Source organism: Rhinoderma darwinii, chromosome 1, assembly GCF_050947455.1.
Source record: "Rhinoderma darwinii isolate aRhiDar2 chromosome 1, aRhiDar2.hap1, whole genome shotgun sequence".
Taxonomy (NCBI): domain Eukaryota; kingdom Metazoa; phylum Chordata; class Amphibia; order Anura; family Rhinodermatidae; genus Rhinoderma; species Rhinoderma darwinii.
The window spans coordinates 104,366,672-104,393,054 of record NC_134687.1 but is presented as its reverse complement, the minus strand read 5'-3'; the positions used below and the strand labels follow the sequence as shown (position 1 = coordinate 104,393,054).

Sequence of the window (26,383 nt, the reverse complement as noted above, 5' to 3'; positions counted from 1 at the left end):
CACCCCTTTCCCTCTGATGAGGCCAAGGTAGCAGTCATTATTTCCCTTCTCGCTGGCAAGGACGTCGCATGGGTAAACCCCAATTTTGGAATGACAGGGACCTGAATTCTCGGACCTAGCTTTATTCTTACAGACTTTTCGTACTGTGTTCGAGGAGTCAGGTCGAATATCCTCTGCAGCGGCCACTCTGCTAACCCTCAAGCAAGGAGGGTCAACAGTAGGAGAGTATGCTATCTCCGACTGTATCCTGGCAGCAGAGTTGGCAAGGAACAATGAGGCGTTTGTGGTGACCTTTTGGCAGGGACTATCCTCGCACAGCAAAGACGAGCTAGCAGCCCATGATCTTCCATCTACCCTGGATGCTCTGATCCTGTTGGCTACCTGGGTCGACATTAGGGTCCAGGAACATGCTCTGGAGGTTCAGCAGGAGAGACGTTTCCACAGATTAGCACCCACGTTCCAGAGACCACTATTGCCTCGTCCTGTTGCTCTATCTGAGGGACCTATGCAGGTAGACAGAATCAAACTGTCCGAGCAGGGGAAAAAGCACAGACGCTCTTCACATCTGTGTCTGTATTGTGGCCTTAAAGGCCATTTTGTGCGCTAATGTCCACAAAGACGGGAAACTCCAGCACCTTGGGTTGGTTGGGGAGATAATCCTAGGTGGGATGACGCCAAGTTTCTCCCAAGTTATCTATTCCTGTGACCATCATCTCTGGAGGGACATCACACTCCTCCTCTGTCTATCTGGATTCTGGAGCACAGCTGCAAATTTTATCCAGCAGGATCTGTTGGATTGTCTACATCTGCCCACAGTTTTTCTGGAGAGACCCCTGGCTGTTGCCTTTGTGAATGGACTACCATTGCCCAACCCTATTGTGTCCATCACTAAACCACTGACGTTACAAATCGGAGTTCTTCACTCGGAACAGATTGCCTTCCTCGTCCTGTCTAAAGCTATCAATCCTGTTCGGCTGGGCTTGCCTTGGCTTCGTGTACATGCTGCGGTTCTCGATTGGAATTCTGGAGAGGTCCTCCAATGGGCGCCCAGATGCCATAGCCGCTGCCTGCCACAGGTTCGTCCTGTTTTGCCTCCACTGCTTCAGTCACTCTCCGATCTACCGTCTCATTATACTGGTTTTGCAGACGTCTTCAGTATGAGGGAAGCAGAGACTCTTCCTCCTCATCGCATCTATGACTGCCCTATTGATTTACTCCATGATGCTTCACCACCTCCAGGGCGAGTTCATCCTCTCTCCCTGCCAGAGACCTTAGCCATGTCCGCCATGTAGAGGAGAATCCCAGAGAGGGTTCATCCGGAAATCTTCCTCCCCGGCCGGAGACGGATTCTTCTTCGTGAAGAAGAAGGACTGATCTCTTCGTCCATGTATTGATTACCGGGGTCTGAACCAAATTATGGTAAAGAATAAGTATCCTCTGCCGCTGATCTCAGAACATTTTGATAGAATTTGCGGGGCCAAGGTATTCACAAAGCTGGATCTACACGGAGCATATAACTTGATCCGTATCCACAAAGGAGACGAATGGAAAACCACATTTTTCACAAGAGACAACCATTATGAATACCTTGTGATGCCTTTTTGACTGTGTAACACTCCAGCTGTGTTCCAGGAGTTTTTAAATTACATTTTCTGTGATCTGCTGTATGTCTGTGGGGTGGTCTATCTGGACAACTTCCTGATTTACTCACCTGATTTGATGACACATTGGAAGCATGTTCGCGGTTAAGGGAGAATCGCCCATATGCTAAAATTGAGAAATGTGTGTTCGACAGAAACTCTCTGCCCTTCCTGGGCTAATTTGTATCTGACCGTGGCCTCAAGATGGACCCAGAGATGGTGAGATCTGTCTTAGAGTGGCTACATCCACAGGGCCTTTGGTCCATACAAAGATCTCTGAGATTCGCAAACGTCTATCGGCAATTTATCATGAACTTCTCATCTCTGACTGCTCCAATCTCGGTCCTCACCAAGAAGAGGGTGAACACCAAGATTTGGTCTCCGGAGGCAGAATCCACATTTACTAAGCTCAATAGCGCTTTCACCTCAGCATCTGTTTTCCATCACCCTGATGCTTCTTGGCAGTTCTTTCTAGAAGTGGATGCATCTTCCGGTGGTGCTGGAGCACTACTGTAAAAAAAAACTCTATGGGCAAGATGGTGGTCTGTGGCTTTTCCATTGGGGATCTGGAGTTGCTAACTGTCAAGTTGGCATTAGAGGAGTGGAGACACTTGCTGGAGGACGCAGTTCACCCTATTATCATTTTTACAAACCACAAGAACATTATGTACTTACAGTCAGCACAACTACTAAATCCTCGCCAAGTTAGGTGGTCATTGTTCTTCGCTAGAATTAAATTCTTGCTCCACTTCTGTCCTGCTGATGAGAATGTGAAGGCTGATGACCTGTCTCGATCATTTGAGACTAAAGACTGAGGAAATTCCTCAACATATTATAGCTCCGCTAGGATTACTGTCGCTAGCCCATTGCAAATTAGAGACATTCCTCCTGGAAAGACTTTTGTCCGGCTTGCAGACAGGAAGAGAATTCTCTGCTGGGGATACAGCTCCAAACTGGTGGGGCACTTAGGTGTTCGAAAGACTCAGGACTCTATAGCCCATCAGTACTGGTGGCCCACACTGCCTAAAGATGTTGCGGACTATGTCTCTTCATGTACGAACTGTGCCTCAAAGAAGTCTACCCGCTCCAAACCTACTCGTCTGCTCATACCCCTGCCTGTTCCTGATGCTCCTTGGCAGCATATCGCTATGGACTTTATTACAGACCTTCCCCCCCTCAGCTGGATGTACTATGGTCCGGGTAGTAGTGTATCGTTTCTCTAAAATGGCACACTTTATTCCATTGACTGGTCTTCCATCTGCTCCTCGTCTGGCAAATCCGTTCATTCTACACATCTTCTGTCTGCACGAACTTCCTCTGCATATTGTCTAGGATCAGGGTGTACAGTTTACGTCCATGTTCTGGAGAATCCTGTGCAACCTTCTAGATGTTAAGCTGGACTTCTCTTCCGCCTATCACCCGCAGTCCAATGGTCAAGTAAAGAGGACCAATCAAATTTTGGAGAATTATCTCCGTCATTTTGTTTCCACCCAACATAACAATTTGGTACAACTCCTGCCTTAGGCGGAATTCTCGTACAACAATCACACAAGTGAATCTACTGCCTCATCTCCTTTCTACATTGTGTACAGCCAGCATCCTCGAGTCCCTTTTCCTGTGCCAGGCATGACTCAAGTACCAGTAGCAAATTCCTCATTTGTGACTTTTATTCATATCTGGCAGCAAACTAAGTCTGCGATCCTCCAGGCAGTGGACTGCATGAAAAGGCATGCCGATAAAAGTAGAAAAGTTCCTCCTCAGTTCTCTCCTGGAGTCAAGGTCTGGCTATCATCAAAGAACATTCCTTTCAAGGTGCCCTCATACAAATTTGCTCCCAGGTTTCTTGGACCCTTTGAGATCCTATAAAAGATAAACCATGTTTCCTATAAAGTTAAGGCTGACCCTTACCCTCAGAAAATCCAACCTCTAACTCCTTTCATGTGTCCCTTCTGAAACCTGTGGTCCTGAACCACTACAGTAAAACTCCTAGTCTTGCAGTTACTCCCAGCGGTTCATCTGATGAGTTTGAGGTAAAGGAGATCCTGGACTGCAAGAGGGTAGATGGAAGGACTTTCTATTTGGTGGACTAGCAAGGGTTTGGTCCTGAGGAGAGGTCCTGGGAACCAGAAGAGTACCTTAATGCCCCTACCCTAATTAAAAAATTCCTCTCCCGCTCTGGATCCAAGAAGAGGGCCCCTGTAAGCGGGGTACTGTAATGGCCACAGTCACGGGCCGCGGCCTCCCCATACCTATTGACGTTCGCGACCACAGACCTTCCTCCTCTGCCGATGCCTCTTTCCCGGGAGACGTCAGCGCATCTGGCCGCTCTGTCCTGCAATGTCTGCGAGGGGGCGAGCGCGCTGATTCCCGTCCTTAAAGGGTCAGCTCAGACATATTTAATTAATTATTTCCCAGATCACCCTGGACTACAAAAAGGGCCCTGCCCTTTCACTCCTTGCCTGAGCGTTGTTATAGTTTTCCCATGTTCCCTTAGTAGTTTGCAAATGGTCCCTTAGTGTTATCCTGCTCCCAGTGTTCCCTTTTCCTGCTACCTGTATCCTGTATTCTGTGTCGTGTTCTGTTCCTGAGCCTGTCTAGTGTTGGAGTCGTGTTGTGCCACCTGCTGTTATACACCAAAACTGGCGTCATCTGCCACTCCTGGTACAATCCACCACGTTTGGCGCAACTTGTCACATATAGCACCATTCGTGCCAGAGGCTCTGCCACCGTCTGGACTATCTCAGGTGCCCTTGTGCTATGAACTTCTTGTATAGACTTTGCATAGACTGTGACCTGGCCAGCTGCCTCTCCGCTACAGCACAGCGGCCTCGTGGGTCCACATACCCCTAGATCATTATATTTTTCCTGTCGAATTCCATGCCTATTCAAAAGAAAAAAAATCATTACATGTACCATTGGATGCCATATCTATGAGGCTTTATACCCATAGAAACATTGCTTCCCATGGAACTGGTGTGGCAGCAAACGGTAGCCATGCAGCCCTTTACTAAGATACCATACAAGCTCTGTACACAGGGCTGTGGCATGTACATGAGCCCGTATTCTGTCATTTTGACTGTGACTTTTAAGATATAAAAGAAAAAACATTGTATTAAAAAAATACATATTGTTTTTGAAAAAGACAATATAAGACAATATGGTCTCTCATGTATGTAGCACAGAAGTAAGTAGATTTTTTTTTCTTCATTTTAGTGCATTTGCTAAAGCATTGAAAAGTGTTATTATTCTACGTGACTGAAATCCCAAATCCTAATGCCAGGAGACCATGAAAATAGCTGATAATGGAGCATCTTTACTAATAGGAATGCCTAGAAAATAGAATGCAAACCTGACATCATCAATACTGACACTGTATATAACATTGACATAATCCTGAGTATGAGTTTACAACTCCCTTACAACGATGCTTTTTTACCTAGAAATATAATGTAAAATATTTATTGTGTTTTCTGTTAAAAAGAATACAAATATTCAATGTTATGCTGTGACTTTCAGCCCATTTCTGCAGAATGTTGTTAATTCAGACACATTGGTTGGTTGTCATGCATGTACTGCTTATTTCAGCTTAAACCTTCCCATTCCTCCATAGGGAATCAGGTGCATGCAAAGGTACACTTTAGGCCCCATGCAGCTCTAAAGGAGTTGTAATGCAGCCATGTGCATCAGGCCTCATACAGGAATGATGGGCAAGTGCAAAAATGTGTTAACAGATGATTCCACAAAAACAAAATCGACCATACAACTATAGGAACTTTGTTACATCCACAGGTGTAGTACCACCGCAGGAGTAGTTTTTGGTACAATTCCAAGTTGTTTTTACAGGCTGTGTGCCACATATAGCATGAAGATTAAAAGGTAGAAAATGTTGGATAAAATAATTTTATTAGTTTAGAATTTCCTTGTTCTTTACAAAGGATGGACCATCCGTGAAATAGTCTGTGTAGAACAGGCTTATTCCAGTTAACTATTTTTGCCAATGTAATTATTTCAATGATTTCACTTGGCAACGTCTGTAACTAGGCTTTGATAAGAATTGAAATAATTGGGCAATACTTGTTAATGCCTCATTTGTACTATATTGAGAAGAAAAAAAATCATTTTTCTCATTTAGAGCACAAAATTAGTAGTGTCAGTTCCCAACTGCTTCAATGAAAAGGTTGCATTATTAGAATTTTAAGCTTGGTATTTTCACAAATTGTGGATCGGTACATGCACAAGAGGTTTTATTACATAGCAGAATTCAGTTGAGGGGTAAAATATCTGTAGGAAAATCAATTGAAACATGTTTCACCTAAGCTCCCTGGTTGCAGCAGCCTGGGGGATACTTGAGTTTCTGACAGGAGCCTGACAATAAATCTACATTTATCTAGATTTCCTCTATTGCAGGAGCTCCCACATTTGGCTCTCTGGCCCACTGCTTGTGACTCCTAAGATATTGGCAGCTTAATATTCCATTATTCTCCAACCTTATGTTAACTTGATGCTCTTTAATAGCATTTCATTTAACTCACCGTGAATCACAAGATTACTATCAACAGCTATTTACGCAAATTATTCAAAAGAAGAACATTTGTACCTTGCAAACCAAACTTGTTGACTTACGCCAACATATTAATATAATCAACACTCATAGCATGCTCAAGAAACAGGACTTTTAGATTCTGTAGAGAACCACATTAGCACAGGACTAGAGATGAGCAAATTAATTCTACATGACACTCATTGTTTTGCTTATATCTAATAGTGGCACCAAAAATTGGCGTAAAGCATTTATACAGCACCATTGAGTACTTCAGTCTGTGTCTTCAGTCTGTTCCAAGTGACAATTTTTCTTCTTCAGATAGATTTTCATTTAAATTTAAATCCTGGTGCTGATAGCGTGCCGCTGCCTGCTGATACAGATGTCTTGGACATTAAATCACTTATTGTTTTGCCTATATCTAATAGTGCCACCAAAATTTGTCATATTTTTGAACCGCTTGTTAAAAAGCCATTTATTCTTCGGTCACCACTTTGTGTGTATAAACACCAGCAGGCATTTGCCCCCAAAAAGGCATAATTTCTGGACCGTTTTTTCATTTTAAAAAGCATAAAAAAATCTGACAGTGTAGTGTATTTTTAATCAGGCACTTTGTTACCACCTGCTACCATTCGTTCACCCATAACCATATATGTTGCTGTCACTTTGACATTACTAATGCTGTTTTGCATTACGGAGCTTGAAAGGGGTTGGATACAGTCCTAGAAGACCTCAGAGTGTCATACACAATTTCTCAGAGCAATCGAAACACTTTAGATTCGCGACAAATTTATTCGGACTGAATAGATTCTGATGGCCAGTTTGATAGAATCGGACCCAAAATTTTTTGGGGGAAATGGTACTTTTTATTTTTCAAAACAGACAATTATAGAATAAAGTCAGAAGTAATATCCACAATGGTTGTCTATTGCTTTATAATAAGCAAATGCAAATAAATCCATTTGAACAAAAATAAATGTTCACTTCTTCTCAAAATCAATAAGACATTTAATTGAGACATTACCATCAAATAGAAGTCTTATGTAAACACGGAATCATCAAAGAACAGGCAGGTCTAGATGCTTATGTAAAAAAAAACGTTTCTAAGAGTCGAGAAATAAAGAGATCAAAACAAATGGATTGCATTTTCAACAAAAAAGCTATGTTTCTCAAGCTTCTTCTTAGGTTTAGCATTATACTATTTTCTTTTGAGACATTTTGCTGGTGACAGCCGACCTATTGTGATTGTTTGAAGTATAAAAATGTTCACAATTTGTGCATGACATTTAAATTAAATGTGAGACATCACTTGTCTTAATACATTCATGACTTTCAATTGTTTCAAATGTGTTTCTACTTTAAAGAGAATTCTTCGTACCTATTACCATTATCAAATTGAAACTATATTATTATCACATCATTTTTATAAGAGCTGGCATATGAAATGACTGCATGTGTACAACATATCTCCCCTCCTGATTTTCAATATGCAGAAACCATTCTATTTGCTAATTACGTAGATTGTGTTCTATGCAAAGAGATGTCTGATAAGACAAAGTAATAAAGTGGCATTGACTCCTTGGTTTCAGCAAAGTTAATTTTAGAATGAATTGCTCTAGAGATGGAAAAACTCTTTGCCTAATAAAAAATAAAACCTAAATTCATCAATTTAGGGCCTGTCCACATGACGTTTGTGCCCTACATTTATCGTGTAAAAGCTCCCATGGGAAAACTCCAGATGTACACAATAAACGCGTTTGTAGGTCTCCATTAATCTGACGGAGAAAAAAAAACGTCTTTTTGATCTCCACCGTGCTGGTATACGTCGGTATACCTTTTTTGGAGCATAAAATAGCACAGTAGACTATGCTATTCCATCCTGAAGAATCCTGCAAAAAAGTATACCTTGCGGTAAAAGTTTTTTTTTCAAATATGCGAGTCTATGGGTAATGGATCCCACTGAATGGTATATATGTTAAATGTATACGTCCGGATGTTCCAGAAAACAGTGTCCATATATAGACAGTGATGTCAGGAGCTTCAGTCCGCAGGCAGAGCATTGGAAGCGCTCTGCCTGCAGACTTTGACCCTAGGAAAGCTCCATATATGAACAGAGACATTAGGAGCTTTCCCAGGGCTGAAGTCCCCAGGTCAGAATTCTTTTGATGTTTTGTACGGGGCTCCGGCATAGTAACGCTCCTGACATCACTGTCCATATATGAATGTACGTCAGGAACTTCTCTAATGCTGAAGTCCTCGGCCAGAGTGCTTCAAATGTCTGACCAAATTGGAATAGCAATTTGTAGTGTATATTCCTAGAACATCAGGAATCAGTGAAAGGTTTCAGCTTTGGTTTTTTTAGTGTAATTTCTGAAATGTCTTAATATACGTTAATGTGGAGACAGAGCCTCTTTAAGTGATGTATGAAGCCCTTCAACCACTATTTTCACTGAGTAATAGAGAAAGATAGATTATGAAGCTGCTGTTTCTGGGATGCCTTTAATCCAGAGATTCGTCCTCCAAGTAATTATAGATAGTTAAAGTGATTTTAACTTTTGGAAGTGTTGGGCTGTGGCCTCTGAATAATTTCTTCTAGCAGCTTGGGTATTTTCTATGCCTCTATACGGATTCCAATATGACAGACTTCTTGATTGACATCATGTAAATCTTTTGCTATGAGTTTTAGAGACTTGGCTAGTGCTCGTTGTAAGGAAGAGTGTGGGATGTATAAGACCTGGTCACTTGGTTCTTCATCAGCAGAATTGTCCCTAGGTTTGTGGGTTTAATCTTCAGTGACTGTGACCTTTTGTTAGAATAAGTGTGCTGTGGTTTCTTATAAATCTGTCTATATCACCTTTGTCATTGTTTCTTTTGGGAATGGCATCAGAGTCTTTGGAAGCAGTATCGTTGTATTTGATGATTGTTGACGTTAGTCTGCTTCTTGAATGTGATAGGCTAGTCTAAAATATGTGGCTTACAGTTAGTTACAGAGTTAAGAGCTGAGACCACTTAAAAAGACATTATGGTCCATAAGATTTCATCCTGTTCATCCCCCATACCCTGCAACTTGCTACCCCAACACAACAGACACTCAACCGACCATCCAAACCTTCAAACACAACCAGAAAACCCACCTCTTAAGACAAGCCTACAACCTGCAATAACCCTGCTGGAGCTACAGTAGCGGATGAATAGCTTCTACCCTCACATACTGTCCTACCCCATTCCCTTGTAGATTGTAAGCCCTAGCAGGCAGGGTTTTCTCCTTTTGGACCAGTCTATTATTTATAAGGCTTGTGATTATTGTACTTGTTTTTATGGTCTCATGTTATGTACGTAAATCCTATGTATTCATATGTACAGCTCCCTGGAATTAATTGTGTTTTAAAATAAGTAATGATAATAAATTACTGTATTATCGGTATATTTGCTAAAGTATTGGGTAGTCATAAAAATTATTCCTCAGTTCAGAAAATGTGTCTAGTAGTAGATGACAGCAGGTGACTGGATCTGTCAAGAGGGATGTGCACTTTGCCCTTTCAGATATGGTTGACAGGTGTAGATTGAGTCATTGGCTGTAGTGAGTGAAGCTTAGACACTGTCTCGGGCGGTAGTAGGTTGTAATATACTTCTATTTTCTTGTATTAATTTAGAGGGTGATTGGTTGTGATCTCTCTGGTGGTGTTCTAATACTAGGGTAAATTTAAGCCTCTGTTCCCTCCTTCAGTTAGGCCACAGTAGGCTATGGGTCATAGCAGGCCACTGTACGATCTATTAGCAAATAGTAAAGGTGAGGGGATGGGGGATTTTATGAAATGGAAAGTCATCAATTTAGATGGCTGCAGCAGAGGATAGCGAGTAAAATAATTTCTGCTGTAAAATAGGATGCAGATGCAGGGCGCTATCAAGTGGTACTATTGGGTCTGTCCCTTAATATTCTGATAAAGCCACAAGAGGCCAATTCCGCCCTGTGGTGTTCTATAGTTGTTCTGAGAGGCAGTCGTTATTCCTATGGGTGGCTCTCCAGTGATCAGTAACAAATTTGGGCTGCAGTTTCAACTTCCAGGTAGCCCACAGGAGCAAGGTATCATCAGTGCACACAGTAAATCACGAAAAAAATGTGCAGTGAGCTCGACTGGCTATAATGTGCCTCTTTATGAGGTGTATAGAGTTGTCAAGTTGAAGGATGGATGTACCCGGTCTTTGCGTCTTGCTTCTTCTGTGCATTAGCCATGTGCCCATAATAATATTATTCTTATCAATACCCATATAAATTATAATACTACCAGTATAAGATTAGACCCCATATAACAGTAGAGGATATAATGTCTATATAGCAATGCTAGCCATAGTATACTGCCATGGTGGTCATATGAGACAATAACAGTGCAAATACGTATATTATTGCCAGACCAGCCGTTGTGTCTATACAGTAAATCACTTACCTACTCTATGCTCCTGTATAGCTCTATCCAATGAAAACTTTTGCAAAGTTTGGATCTAAATTTATTTCTCTGCAATTACTAGTACAATAAAATAGTTAGTAAAATACTTATAAATTCCAGAAATAGAGCTATTTTCATGGTGCAGGTGATAACTCAATTCCACCACTGAGCTCTAAAATATTAATTATCAAAATTATTTTCTTCAATATTCTGTAAGGATGCATTCACAATGTGTTGTCTTATCGGGGGGTTTGTAGCAATGTTTGCATAAACCTGCAATGTATGTAAATACACTATTTTAATATGCAAAAGTTGATGCAAAATATCAAGTACCTTTGTCCTTGCTGACAATCTGTGCTGTATATTTTCAGGTGCCCTTTTTAATTACAGACATCTGAGAGGCGGATATACAGTATCAAACCCCCATGACTTCATTACACTTTGGCCATGTAGAATAGGATAGAGTCTGTTGGCTTAGTGGGATTTGAATCATTTCCTCTACCTTTGGATGTGTCTGATGTGATGTTTATCCATAAAGAAAAGCTTGTTTTGTTCTATAAGTAAAACTCACTGCAGCAACTGTACAAAGTACCAAACCCTAAGCTTTATACCTCTAAAATATTAGTCACTGCAAATGTTATGTTTCAACAAACGTAAAATAGGCCAGAAACTTCATTAGATCATTATACAAGACGTATACTTTAGAAAATGCTGAAATTCTAAACTTGGAGTGTTAAGAGTGGAACAAACTCTGAACCCAATAAACTAAATATACAGCTGTAATACATTCCAGACTATTTATGTACGTCTACAAGAAATAAATTGGCCACCGGTGCTGACAAATTCTGAAAGAACTGTGAAAATAAGAAAATCTGTTATGTTGAGGCAGCTATAAACACCTTAGATATCTGCTTTATGAGAATTGTATGAGTTATACATCTGAACTGCAGTAAAATAGTAAAGTAAAACTACAAAGAGCGATATTTATCCTATCTGCCAAAAAACTGTCACCAGAAATGCTGCCACCAGCATCATTACTGCTGTCATTATGTATATTTGTCATTCTTACTAAACCCTTTGATGAATTATGGATCTATACACACTTGTTGTATTACTTCCTTAGGATTCAAACATGAGAAAGTTAGAGAAAGCTTCCTGGCATTGATCTAACATCATTAGTGGTGTTTTCAAGTGCACAAGACACATTGACCAGCACTGCGCTCAACATTTTCCAGCATACAGGTCCCCACCCATTGTTCTTAAGCAGTTTATTTGCCAAAGGGCAGTGTTTTTCTATTGAGATATTACAGATTTATTCATTAATATTACAGACTATAGAATAGTGAAGATTTGCCTCTAGCAACCAATCATACTTATTGTGAAGGAGGTATAGCAGGCGGGATTATAATTGTAATCTCTTCCCCCCATTCTCCCTCCGAATGTTCGGATTGGGAATCATCATTAGGATGGATACGTCTCCTTCTGGCCGCTAATTGATGGGCGATGGGTGTAGTGGATATAAGGGGGTTGGCGCTACGGGTGGTCACTGGCATTAGAGGAACGTCAGCTGTGACCTTATCCTCCGGAGGGGGCTTATAAAATCCACCTTCTTGTGTGAGTACCGGATATATCGGAGCAACGGGTTTAGGTGTACCAAGATGGCCTCCTGGGGCGGGGAGTGGTGCCGAAGGCGTGGCATATATGGGAGGATCGGGGCGTGGAAAGTGACATGATACACAATATTCAACTTGGGGCGGGTTTGGTTGACCACAATTGGGACACTCCCACGAAGTTAGAATTCCACCGTCGCCATTATAGGGCGGTGGCTGGACACGTTCTTTGTAATACACATATTTGATGATTTTACCCTTTCTGTCTCGTATTTCTTGCTCAGTAAACTTGTCTTTAGTTATGGCTATGGCTGTTCTTTGCCAAGCTAATGCTTCATCTAACTTTCCTTCGTCACTTAATCTTCCCTTGTTTTCCCTAAGAGCTGCAGCCCATTCTCCTGGTTCTAACCTTCCATCTATAAATATGCCACATATGTGCATAACTTTCTTACTATTTTCTACATTCTTCTTGCCTTCTCTTTTTTCTACTATCTCTTTTGCGGTTAATGGACCACCTTCCTTTGCCTGTCTCTTTGTTTTAAACACATTAAACATACTGTTCTATATCTAACACCGTCCTGAGAATGAAACCTTATTCTCGATGTTTCTGAACACAATTATAACTGACTGTCTGTCTCTGTCGTCTTAATGGTATCAAACTATACCCTGCGACTAATTGAATTATTACACTTATACTTATCACCTATGCCGGCGAGACGCGACTATCTCATACTATGATTCTTGGAGCCACACAGCGGGTCAACTCTCTGTCGCTGAGAGTGTGGCCGGAATCGGCTACAAATACCTCGGTACCTTATCACCTGCTCACTCTCCCACACGAATAAGAGCCAATATTCATAAACATGAACTTAACCTTACCGTGTTTTATTTGAAGCTGATCAGACTTCCTGGGAGCGTGGCTGGCGATTCGATGTTGAGGCGTCTGGGGGTCGTCGATCACGGACACGGCTTGTCCCTCGAGTGTGGCCCCACGTTGGGCGCCAAAATGTTCGGGTACTAATCAGTCTCAACCGGCAGGGATAATACGCTGAGTTCGTACGAAAGGAATCACACCACACAAAGTCTGGTACAAAGCTCCTTACTCAGTGTCAGGAGAGACGTTATTTATTACACACATTTGTTCTATATCTCCTTTCTCCTGGGGGTGGGTACATGTTATCACACTTTTATAAAAGCACGTATCACTATAAGCCTCTTGTTACTTGTGTCATCCTCGGATAGGTTTACCCTTATCTGGTCCTTCGGATATGTCTTCATAGTTCATAGTTCGTTCATACCAGGATGTGACTTGTTATTGTATTAGGGCGTAGTCCCTGTTCAGGGGCCATCTTGCCACGTATACTTATCTAATCCTACTATTGCTTCATCACAATTATGTACACAACTCCTAAGTCTATATTTTATTAAAGAAAGAAAATTATTATAAACATTAACTTCTGTCCACTCCATCCTTCACATTATGATATTATTTTCCAACCAGCCATTAAGTGGAGCTTCACTTTTATACAAGTGCAGTACAGCTAATGTTAAAGGAAGTAGAGCTGACGGGGCTCCTTGTGCAAACATAAGAAACGTCATTGGGGGGGTAATGGGCTGTCGGAGGGGGCCGCCCAGGGGTGAACCTAGCCCCTCTGATGCCTGAGGCGAACTATAAAAAGGTGCCCCCCCCCCAATCTATCGGAGTTTTCTCATTACTACCTTTACACATCAAACACGCAATATATAAAAAAAAATTAAATAGGAAAACATTTGTTGTTTATTTGTAAAGTGCTGTTTAATGTATAGAGAAGATTTAAAGAACTCTTTTTACTGTATTACTTTAGTATCATAGATCAGCAACGCAGCATTAACACTGAAAATGGTTTAACATCTTCTATGCCCCCTTTTTATTACCTAATTGACTTATGATTTTTAACCGAGTTCAGAGGCCCGGCGTGGTCGGCATGATGCAGTGACGTCATCGTGCCGGGCAGTTGACATCATCAGCGTGCTCCCGATCTCTTGTAGGCCTCAGGCCTAAACCAGGCTGTGGCCTACAAGAGCAACGGCGGAGCAGGGGTTTCTATTGTGGCAAATTATTTATTTTTTTACATTTTATACTGCTAACTTTTTTTTGGTAGGTTCCGCTGGACCGTTTGGACTACGTCGTAGATTCATTGGACTACTTCAATGATCTACTTTAAAAATAAAAAAAAATTGTGAAAGAGGGTTGCATGGGGGAGTTTTGATTTCAATAAAAAAAAAATCTTATGTCTGTTTTTTTTTAATACTTTATTATGGCCTTAGTAATGGCAGCTGTCTGATTGACAGCGTTCAATTACTAAGGCTGGGGCTTAGCATTAGCCAGTAAAAAGGCTATCACTAACCCCTATTATTACCCCGGTTCCCACTGCCGCCAGGGATACCGGGAAGAGTCGAGTACGATTCAGTACCTGGCCATCTGAAACGACTGTTAGGCCGCAGGCTGGTATTATCAGGCTGGGAAGGGCCAAAAAAGTGGCCCTTCCCACCCTGGGGATGCTAGGCTGCAGCTGCTTTATTGTATCTGGCTGGTTATGAAAAATTGGGGAAAACCCTCGTCATTTTTTTAAAATAAATTGAAAAAAAAATTACGTGAGATCCCCTCCATTTTTCATAGCCAGCCAGATACAATAAAGCAGCAGCAGCAGCCTAGCATCACCAGGGTGGGAAGGGCCATGGTTTTTGTCCCTTCCTAGCCTGATAGTACCAGCCTGCGGCCACCCAAGTGCCCTTCTCTTCAGACGGTCGGGTGCTGGATCGTACCCAGCTCTTCCCGGTACTCCTGGTGGCGGTGGGTACCGGGGTAATAATAGGGGTTAGTGATAGCCTTATTACTGGCTAACACTAAGCCCCTTCTTAGTAATGGACGCTCTCGATCAGACAGCAGCCATTACTAAGGCGGTAATGAAGTATTAAAAAACAGAGACATAATGTAATTTATTTTATTGAAATGACAACTTTTCCACACAATCCACTTTAACCATTTTATTAAAAAAAAAAAGAAAAAAAGCTTACATCAGCGAAGTAGTCCAACGAATCTACGACGTAGTCCAAATGGTCCAGCGGAACCTACAAAACAAAAATTAGCAATATGAAAAATAAAAATAAAGTTGGCTGTCCCCACAGACGTACAAACATATGAATAAATAGCTACCTTCGGGAACATATTCAAATAATAAGAAAAATTAGGCCCATAAAATAAAACATATCAAATAAAAAATAAATAATTATAACACCTTTCTTTTAAAGAGAACCTTTCATCTCCCCATACATGTGCAGCTGAGTGCAGCATGTAATGGGGAGGGCCGCACAAACTCTGGGGCACTTTCCATTTTTTTCCTTTCCTCCTTCGTTATTTAGATATCGGTGCTGTAATATTTGGTGCCCGATATTTAAATAACCCCCTGAACTGTCAATGGGGAGGTAATTGGCAAGGGGGCGTGTAACATCGCTGTGACACTGTCCAATCAGCTACAGACAGTTTCAGAGCAAGAGCTGGACAGAGAGAGGGTGCGCGCGAACACCACTAAGGAACAGAAGAAGAGTGTGAATTCTTCTTCTTCTGTTTCATGGCATCGGAGCTGTGCGCGCACGCACGCTCTCACTCTTTAGCTCTCGGCAGACAAGGACGACAAGACTGATCTCTCACCTGAGATCACAGTCTTGTACTTGCCTGCCGAGAGCTGAAGAGTGAGAGCGTGCGCGCGCACATGCTCTCCTCTCTCCAGCTCTTGCTGTTGACATTGTCCGTAGCTGATTGGACAGTGTCACAGCGATGTTACACGCCCCCTTGCCAATTACCGCCCCATTGGCAGTTCATGGGGTTATTTAAATATCGGCGCCAAACATTACGGCATCGATATCTAAGTAAGGAAAGAGGGTAGGAAAAAAAATATAAAGTGCCCCAGAGTTTGTGCAGCCCTGACCATTACATGCTGCACTCAAATGCAAATCTGTGGGCAGGTGAAAGATTCTCTTTAAAGTGTAACAACTTTTTTAAAAACTTTTGACATGTCAGAAGTTTTGATCAGTGGGGTCCGAACACTGAGACCCCCCACTAGTCGCTAAAACGAAGCAACAGAAGTGCTCGGGTGAGCGGTGTGCCGCTTCAATTCTGTTTGGCTTTCCTTGGAGCAGTGTACGGGCTCAATAGAAAGTCTAGGAGTCCGTACACCGCTCACTCGGCTGAAAGTCGATCATAAATGAAGCGGCACAGCGCTCACCCGAGCACTTCTTCTGCTTCGTTTTAGCGATCGGTGGGTGCCTCAGTGCTCGGTCCCCCACCGATGAAAACTTCGGACATGTTACTATGATATATAAAGATATCTATTACTGCGATTGGTGCAAGTTTTAATTACTTTTTATTGAAAATGATTTGTACTTTTTGAGATACAGCTGCTTTGTATCCTGTATACAGAGCAGCTGTATATTGCGCTGAGACCTGAATCCATTAGGTCGCCTATTATCGATCACATCTAAGTTATGAACTTAGATGTGATTGGTAACAGCTCGATCCTGCAGGACCCGCTGACCTGATGGATACAGGATACAGCGCTATATACATTATATAATATATTTATTTTAATTAGCGGGGGCAGGTTTATGGGGAAGGATTAGGGCCTGTTCACATCAGCGTTGGCTTTCCGTTCCGGGGTTCCGTTGGAGGTTTCCGTCGGGTGAACCCCGCAACGGAAAGTCAAACTGAAACCACAGCTTCCGTTTCAGTCACCATTGAAATCAATGGTGACGGAAACATTGCTAATGGTTTCCGTTCGTCACCATTCCGGTAGGTTTCCGTTTTTGTGACGGAATCAATAGCGCAGTCGACTGCGCTAATGGTGACGGAAACGGAAGCTGTGGTTTCAGTTTGACTTTCCGTTGCAGGGTTACCTCCAACGGAACCCCAGAACGGAAAGCCAACGCTGATGTGAACAGGCCCTAAGGCTTCTTTCACACTAGCATTAATATACGTTTACCTCTCCTCCGTCAGAGGAAGAGAGGATCGATACGTTAAACGGAAAGCAACGGTTTCATTAGAATTACCATTGAAAGCAATGGTAATTCTTTTGTATCAGTTGCTTTCCGTTTGTCTCCGTTCGCTAAGTTTCCGTTCTTTTTTAAAGGAAACAAAAGTGCAGTCTGCAGAACTTTTATTTCCGTTCAAAAGAACGGAAACCTAGTGAACGGAGACAAACGGAAAGCAACTGATACAAAAGAATTACCATTGAAAGCAATGGTAATTCTAATGGAACCGTTGCTTTCCGTTTAACGTATCGATCCTCTCTTCCTCTGACGGAAGAGAGGTAAACGTATATTAATGCTAGTGTGAACAAAGCCCAATACAAGTTATTAATATTAAAAAAAACAAAAACCCCAGCTGGGATTTGAACCAGCAACCTTCCATGTGTAAGGCAGACAAGCTAACCACTACACCATAGAAGCTGTCCCAGACAATCCCTGTGAAACTGTAGTAGTTGAGGGTTTACTATTGGTCTCTCCTATCTCTGCTGCGTGTGGGTGGTGACTGGTCAGAGACTCACAGTCAGATTGGCTGCCGCAGCTGCGGCATTCAGTGTGCACTGTGAGTGACTGTGAGACTCACCAGTCACAGCCCTATTTGTAGCTTTCCCACGCTAATTAAGCACAGGAAAGCTACAAAGCCAGGAGTATACTGCAAGGGGGGGGGCGTTTTACTGACAGCAGAGGGCTCTATAGGTGGGAATTATCCCCCCACCATAGAGCCCTGACTAGTTACTATACTGAAAGGTTAGGGGGGTCTGAGCATCTGACTAACTGCTCTAAGGGGGGGGGCAGAATCCCCCCCTATAGAGCTCTCTGCAGTAAGTCAGACCCTCCCCCACCCACACTAATCGTTGCATTATAGTGATGTGAGGGCTCTATGGGGTGGATTATTCCAGCCCCATAGAGCCCTCTGCTGTCGGTAAAATGCCCAGACCCCCCCTTGCAGTATACTCACATCACGGGTCCTGGTCCCAACAAGGCAGGAACTTACCTCGTGCTGCTCGTCGCTCCTCCTGCAGACTTGCTCCTCTCTGCCTGCATGTGCTGTGTGCAGCGTCAGAGAGGAGGAGGAGTATTACAGACGTTCGGCACGTCTCTCCCCGGTCCAGTCCGTCCCGGGCTGAAAATGCCGCCCCCCCCCCCCGGTTTGGGTAGGTGGTGCCGCCTGAGGCCGTCGGCTCACCTGGCCTCATGGCAGATGCGGCACTGGGGCCCCCCTTTTTAACAGCTTAGATTTAGTGGTCGCTATTGACTGTGGCATCTAAGGGGTTGAACAGCTGGGATCATAGTAATTTGCGATCCCAGCAGTTAGAGCAGGATGTCAGCTATAATATACATCTAACACCCGCAGGGTATGGAGCAGGGTGAGCCTGCTCTATACAACCCCCTACTCCCCCTATAACGTACATACTGGATGGGTGGTTGTAAAGGGGTTAAAAGACCAATAATTTATTTTTAAATGTATTTCTATGCTTGTTTCTTTAACTTTCCTCTCCTTATTAATAGCTTGTTCTGAAACAGTGTTGTTGCTGTCAAACAAGATGATTAGACTAAAGATTAATTATTGTCATTTGGCACATGCTGTCATTTGCTCTGCATTATGTTGCAGTGTTCCATCTCAGCGCATGGTACTGAAGTACTACATGACAGGCACTGAAATATATTTTCTATCATGTATTTCTGACTAGCTGGCACAGTGATAAAATAAATAGAAGGCATCAAATTGTCATCTGTCACATTTGTTTATTAATTTCAAGAAATTTGCATTAGTTTTAAGGTTTTTACAGTCAAAGAAAATGCCCCCTGTAATTAAATAAACAAGTCACATACAGTTTCTATGAAGTAAACAAGTTGAGAAAATGGATAGTTAAGGGTGTGTTCACATCAGCGTCACCCTTCCGTTCATGGATGCTGTCAGACCTTTCCGTCGGACAGAATGGTGACGCTGATGTGAACAGGCCCTAACTACTGTTTACTGTACCTTCCAATTTGGGTCCGAATATGTAAAAAAGAACAACGCTGTTCATATAGCCACTGACCTAAGACCAAAATGTACCAAAAGTATTAGCTATTATCAACAACAATCCAATTAAATTTTGATCAAGGACATGTGGTTTGCATGATCTCCCCGTATTTACATAAAAAAAACAGATAAGTTCTATGACTTCCTATAACATTGGCATTAAAGTGTGTGTGCGTGCGTGTGTGTGCGTGTGCGTGTGTGTGTGTGTGTGTATGTGCGTGTGCGTGCGCGTGCGTGTCTGTGTGTGTCTGAGATAGGCAAATTAGATTGTGAGCCCCACTCTGGGCCGGGACTGTTGTTAGTGAGTACTCTACTCAGCGCTGCAAAATAGGTCTGGATTACACAAGCAAAAATAAAAAAGCAAGCTAGCCTGTGACAAACCTATTGCAGCTGGTTAGATGCATATATTGGTCTTCTAAAGTGAATGTCCGCTTTTTAATGACATGGTCCTAAATTCTGTGCTGATTAATTTCTTATCATATCTTTATAACTGTCTGTTATTCTGATACACAATCCTCTAAATCCCATGTATAGTCAAAGGGACAAATAACAAAATTCAGTTTGCCAGTAGCCACCACTAGGTGGCCACTTATGGCATACTGTTTATATGTTGAATTTAATAAATAAATAGTATTCGGTAAGCTTCAATGCTCCCTCTAGTGGCAGTTGCAAGCAGCTAGAATTTTATAATCTAATCTTATCTATATAGGGGATTTGGAATACCATGCCAAACAAAATGTTGCACTGCGGCTATAAAGATAAGAGATTAACCTGTACAAATTTTGATACCTATTTAAATTAAATATGAAGTGGAGCTCAAAGGGTAGACAATAACTTCAAGCTTCATGTGAGGAAATTAATTAAAGGATATGTCCACGTTAATGTATCAAAACATGATATTGTTACTGCTTCATAAACAAAAGAAACCCTTTTCGCGTTGCTCAAATTTCCACTAATCAGAAATTCTGATAGAGTTCTTGCAATATTGTTATGTGGAAATGAAAATAGTCAAAATTGTATTTCCAAAGAATCAAATCTGTACATTATACATTGCTTTCAATCTGAGAATAAATATGCCCTTTTCTTATTTTTGCAGCTTGAGTAATACAATAATACCAACATCTTTGTTGGAAACATTTTGTATGTAGGAAATATAGATATGTGATTTGCATTTTTCAGCATGCCAAGATTGTGCACTTTAATTTGTATCAAAGTTATTTTCCTCTGTCCGTATAGATTTGAGTGATTTGACCTTTCGGCACATTTTTAATCTGCATTATTTACAATACAGAAGAACTTTTAAGATAAAGATTACTTATTATATGTTGACCTTTACAAAGATATGGAATGTGAAATTCACATCCATGGAACTGCCATTTGGATAACTTTGTGATATACGGCAGATTGCATGTTGATCAGTTGAACTTGTATTCCAGCATGGCAGAATAGGATCCAGCCTCTGACAGGTCTATTCCAGTCTATATCACTCTAACACACGGAAAAAAGTTATTACTAACGCCATGCAAAAAAACTCAAAATGATGTACAATGGGAAAAAAAAACATTTTCTTTTTACAACTATTATTATTGTTGTATTTATTATTAAAGATAAATAACTATTAATAGTTTTTATTATTTTTTAAATATGTAGCTATATATTTTCTATCTTTAAAAACTTTCCTTGGGGGGCCATATTGGAGAAACACACTTCTTGTGTTGTCTATATAGACGGTACAGCAGAGCATGTGTGCTTTATATCAGCAAATTACAAGAAAATGTCATAGACTATTAGTGTATATTCACATGCAACACATTTGTTGCAGACATTTCTAAGACTGTTTCATTCATCTGACTAAAGCCTGCAGAAATCCATGCATATGCTGCAGAAGCAACCTCATTCAGAATATACCTTTACAATATTCAGGAAGAATTTGAATACAATCCCTCCCCTAGAGACCAGGGTTTGACAGAGGATAATAAAGAGGATGGACCAGTGAATGGCAGTGGAAATGCAGCATACAGAGGTATACATCTGTGTGTAAAGCTATTCTGCCTTACCCAGGTCACCAGCCATATAATAGAGCTGTCATTTAATTCACCAAGCTCTGCTGACCATTTCCCAGTCTGCGCAGCAAAGCTGACAATTGAGCTACAGAAAATAGAAAGCCACAGAAAGTAAAAAAAAAACCTGATTAAAATATGTAATTTTCATATTTTACATTCCCTTTAAAAATTGACCAGGTAAAATCAAAATTAGAAGACAGTTTACTTTGGATAATGGATAGACTTTGTGTCCCAAGCAAACTGAGACCAATTATAGATTCATCATAATCTGCAATAAATATACGGTACAAACATTTTATTCTATTGGCCCTAAATTTATTTAAAATTACATGACTACAACAATCACAGTAGAAACTAGGTGAAGTGCTAACAAGTAGCCATTTACATTGAATATTAGGGGGTAATCACAAATGCTAGTAAAATTGTGGATCTCACCAGCTATCTAACATACAGCAACAGCAAGAGAGATAATCAAGACTTTTTAGCATAGCCATTAAAATTTAAGTGGAACCAATGACTAACTACTGATAGACCATCGCTGGGGTCAGCTCCTGTGCCAGCGCTGTGTCCATGCATCATTAACGCTGGTGCATTAGAAAGCAGTGGAGAGGGCGGGGGCGTGACCCAGACTTTCAAAGAAGATCTTCATAGGAAAGTCTGAGACAGCGGCAGCCATTTTGCATACCGGTATGCGGAGGAGGGGGTGGACGGAATGCAGGAACGGAGGCCAGATCAGTCAGGAGCGGTGGCAGCTGGTAAGTTAGCCATGCAGTTGCAGGTTTTATTTAGCTGGAGAGTTTCTTTAAATCAGTGGTCCCCAATCACCGGGCTGCGGGCCAATATCGGGCCATGGATCATTTGGCACCGGGCAAGTGCAGATACGCTGCGTAAAGTTACACTGCGTATCCACCCCGGTGGCTGCAGGGAATTCCATGCGAAAAACCGCACCAAACTGTGCTGCAGTTTTCCGCCCGGAAAATCAGTTGTGGAAAACTGCAGCATTAGCCGGCCTACTGCTACTGTATTTGTTGCGGCTTTTACGTCCCCATTGAATTAAATGGTGAAGAACCACAACAAATAAGCAGCGTTTATGCAAATACATTTGACATGCTGCGGAATAAAACTCGGCACCGCATGTCAATTTCTGAGCGTTTTTTTCCGCTCGCTATTTACGCAGCGTGTGGATGAGATTTGTTTTATCACATCCACTTTGCTGCTACTGTATTATGCTGCAGATTTTCCACAACTAATTCAGTTGTGGAAAAACCACAGTATTTACGCAATGTGTGAACTGACCCCAAAAACTTTTCATTTTTATTTTATTTCCATTTAATTGCACTCTGCAGGGTGTTCTGTAATGCGCTTGATACCGCCACATCCTTGCGAGTCCAAGGAAAAATTGTCTTACCTTGAAACTGGTCCTTGGTGCAAAAAATGTTGGGGACCGCTGCTTTAGGCGAAATTCACACGAACATTTGCGTTTTGCGCGCGTTGCAGTTCCGTGTGCCGTGCGCGGTTTTCACGCACCCATTGACTTCAATGGTTGCGTGATGCGTGTAAAACGCTCAAGTATAGGACATGTCGTGAGTTTTACACAGCGGACACACGCTGCGTGAAAATCACGGACTGTCTGAACGACCCCATTGAGTTACATAGGTCCGTGCGATGCACGTGATTTTCAAGCACGTATCACGGGTGTGAAACACGTTCGTGTAAATAAGGCTTAAAGGTTTATTTATCACTACTTAATACGGTATTTCTTATTCCTATATTAAAGTAGTAACATGATCCTTTTTATATCACTACTATTACTTTTTTAGCTTTTACTTAGTAACTTTTGAAAAATAATAGAGTACGATCAACCATTTTAATTAAGTGTACTTCAGATAAATTAAGTTCTTTGACTTAATATATATTGCAACATGAAACAGTTGATGCTTTTCTGCTTAAATTTATTTATATTTTCTTCACAAACTGCTGTGGGTTCAATCTATCAAAATCACTGTTCCTGTTCCCCTTTTCTTGATCTTCTGCTGAAGTTCTGCTATTTTTTAAAAGGTTGAATAAAACGCAAGTTTTATTAAGATTTGTCCTGAAATTCAGTGGCCATCTGGCTACTCAACCTCTCCTGACTTGTTAATATGACTCTACCTTATGCCTCATTAGGTGAAAATTAATCTGATGATTGGGTTGTTACTGAACACCTGTCATAAACTCAGGACATTTCCCCTCTAACTTTACAGTCTGTCACACATGGAAGATTTTTTTAAAGCTATGGTACCTTCAAATAGAGTGAAAATGATATATTGGAGAGATGATACTGATTTCCAGAAATGTCTCTTTTTATGTACTGTATCATTAAAAGTAGAGATGAGCAAACCGGGACATCCGAACCCGGTTTCGGTCCGAACATCTCGAAAAGTTCGGTTCGCAGCGAATCCAAACTTCACCGGGTTCGGCCAAACACGTTTTGACCGAACCCGGGCGGGCAGAAAAAACATTACAAAAATATTATACTAATCGGCAGCCACTTGTCTCTATCAATCACTGATAGAGAAAAGAGGCTGCTGATTAAAAATAAAATAAAAAGCATTTTATACATACCCGGTCGTTGTCTTGGTGACGAGTCCCTCTTCTTCCTCCAATCCGACCTTCTTTCCTGACGCGGCAGCCTGTGATTGGCTGCAGAGGCGGTCACATGGGATGAAGCGTCATCCCTGGAGGCCGGCCTTCTGACGTCATTCTGACATGCGTGACCGCCACTACAGCCTGTGATTGGCTGCAGCGGCGACATGGATGAAACGTCATCGCTCGAGGCCGGACAGGAGGAATGTAAGTATGAACGTATTTTTTATTTTTTCTTATTACATTAAAATTTTATTTTCCGCGCGCCGAGCATGGTACTGTCAAGGTTGCTGAAAGAGTTAGTGCAGCCCATTAACTCTTTCAGCACCCTGGACAGTACCATGCTCGGCGCACGGAAATTACAAGTTTGGTCAGAACTAGTTCGGTCCGAATCAAACTTTTTCGTGAAATTCGGCGAACCAGCCGAACCGAACTTTTCATAAGTTCGCTCATCTCTAATTAAAAGTTTACAGTGAAAACATGCAGGAGTAAATCCACCACTTAGGGTCCATTAAGACGTTGTGGTTGAGGTGCCGTTAAGACCACATCTACAACCGGCATGCAAAAACCGCAACCATATTAAAAAATGCACCAAATCGCTGTAAAAACGCATGGGGTTTTAGATGTGGTTTTTCTATTCGATTTTAAGTGCAACTCATCCATAACGTCTGAACGGACCCTTACATTTGAGTCCTGTTGATTGATAAATACTGCTCTCTTTAGCATTAGGGCCATTTAACAGTTTGGTGTCTTTAGTGCAAATATTTCATGAGCGCTAGAGATTACTAAAAGCCTGTTTTTTTTTCACTCTTGTTTCATTAACAGTATGTGCCAGCCTCAGAAGCCCTCATATAGTGCCCCAGCCTAAAATGACCCCATACAGTGACCTAATCTCACATGCTCCCCAGCGTGTCAACTACAGACAGTGTGCCGAGGCTGCAAGGAGTTATAACTGTGTGTGGGATGCCTAGAACTGCAAAGACTGCACTGCTGGCCCTATGGCTAAAGCGACCCTATGCTGCATAATGAGTAATGACTCATTCAAATTTTGTGCCATACTGTGCCTTCATATGTCTCTGATTGAGACATATAGATTTATTTTTTCTAACACATATCGAATCAGTGAGTAAAAAAAAATTGCCATGTTTTGTTACATGCCATATTAAACGAGTATTCTACCCTAGAAGGAGAATCATCTCATTACTATTAGAGGGTGGGCCAGATAATGATAGCTATACTGGAAGCCTAGATAAGGAGGGATGGCAACACTATACACAGATAAGGGTACTTTTATACGCCCGACGTGGGCCTTGTAAATGAGCGCCGATCAACAAGACAACTCATTGATCGGCGCTCGTTTTCTCCTGTCACAAGGAGCTATGTATGGGGACGAGCTCTCATTACTCCGATCACTCATCCCCATACATTTCTATCATGTCAGCAGCGCGTCTCCCTGTTTACAGGGAGATGTGCTGCCGACAACGATAATATTTAAGGCATTTAAACCTATACAATCAGCCAATAAACTAGCGTTTGCTCGTTCATCGGCTGATCGTTGCCCTGTTTACACAGGGCAATTATCGGGAGCGAGCGTCTGTATCCCCCCCTGTCACTACCTCGTCTCTACGCAAGAGACTGTCCTTCACTTCCTGGAGAATGTAAAAATCATTGAGATTTTCTGTCAATCGAGCCCTATTAATTTCAGCTGCCATAAAGCGCACACATATCCTGCTGTATTGACTACACAGGAAGTACAGGAAGGAAGTGTGAATATTTAATATGGTCGCCCCAGGAGAGCTTGTACAAATAAAACATAAATACCTACAACATTTAACAAAAAGACCATTACGTCATTTTCCACAGTTAAAATTTGTTGCAGTGGAGAGGTGTCTGTTGTCTATTGGAATACATTGTAACCCTGATCGGTGTATTATGATCTATCAGCAAATCATGAAATACTATATTAGGAAAACATTTCTACTTGTAGATCTCCTTTAAAGGGTATTCCCAACTTAAGCATATTTGGTATATCCACAGAATATGCTATAAATGTTTGATAGATGTGGTTCCCAGCTCTGGGATATGCACCTATCTTCTGAATGGGAGTCCTACCACCCCTACCCTGCCTGTGAGCGGCTCCCTCCATTCTGTTCAATGCTACTAACAGAAACAGCCAAGCATGCATGCACGGCCACCTCTCCATTCATTCTCTGTCTGGATGTAGGACAGGGTCGGGTGAACGCTGTTTTGGAGATGGTTTCAAGAGCTGGGACCCGCATCTATGTGAGATTTATGGCATATCCCCATATCCTTTCTATGTAGCTAAATTATGGATAATAAAATACAGATATGGGACCTTACCAATAAGGAGCT

The 26,383-nt window shown here is 41.8% G+C and overlaps 1 protein-coding gene across 1 annotated transcript in view; it reads left to right on the top strand.

Moving 5' to 3' along the window:
• The window catches only part of GALNTL6 (polypeptide N-acetylgalactosaminyltransferase like 6), a 1,595,017-nt gene that overhangs the window by 268,576 nt on the left and 1,300,058 nt on the right, over positions 1-26,383 (top strand). The gene's annotated exons all lie outside the window — the stretch shown is intronic.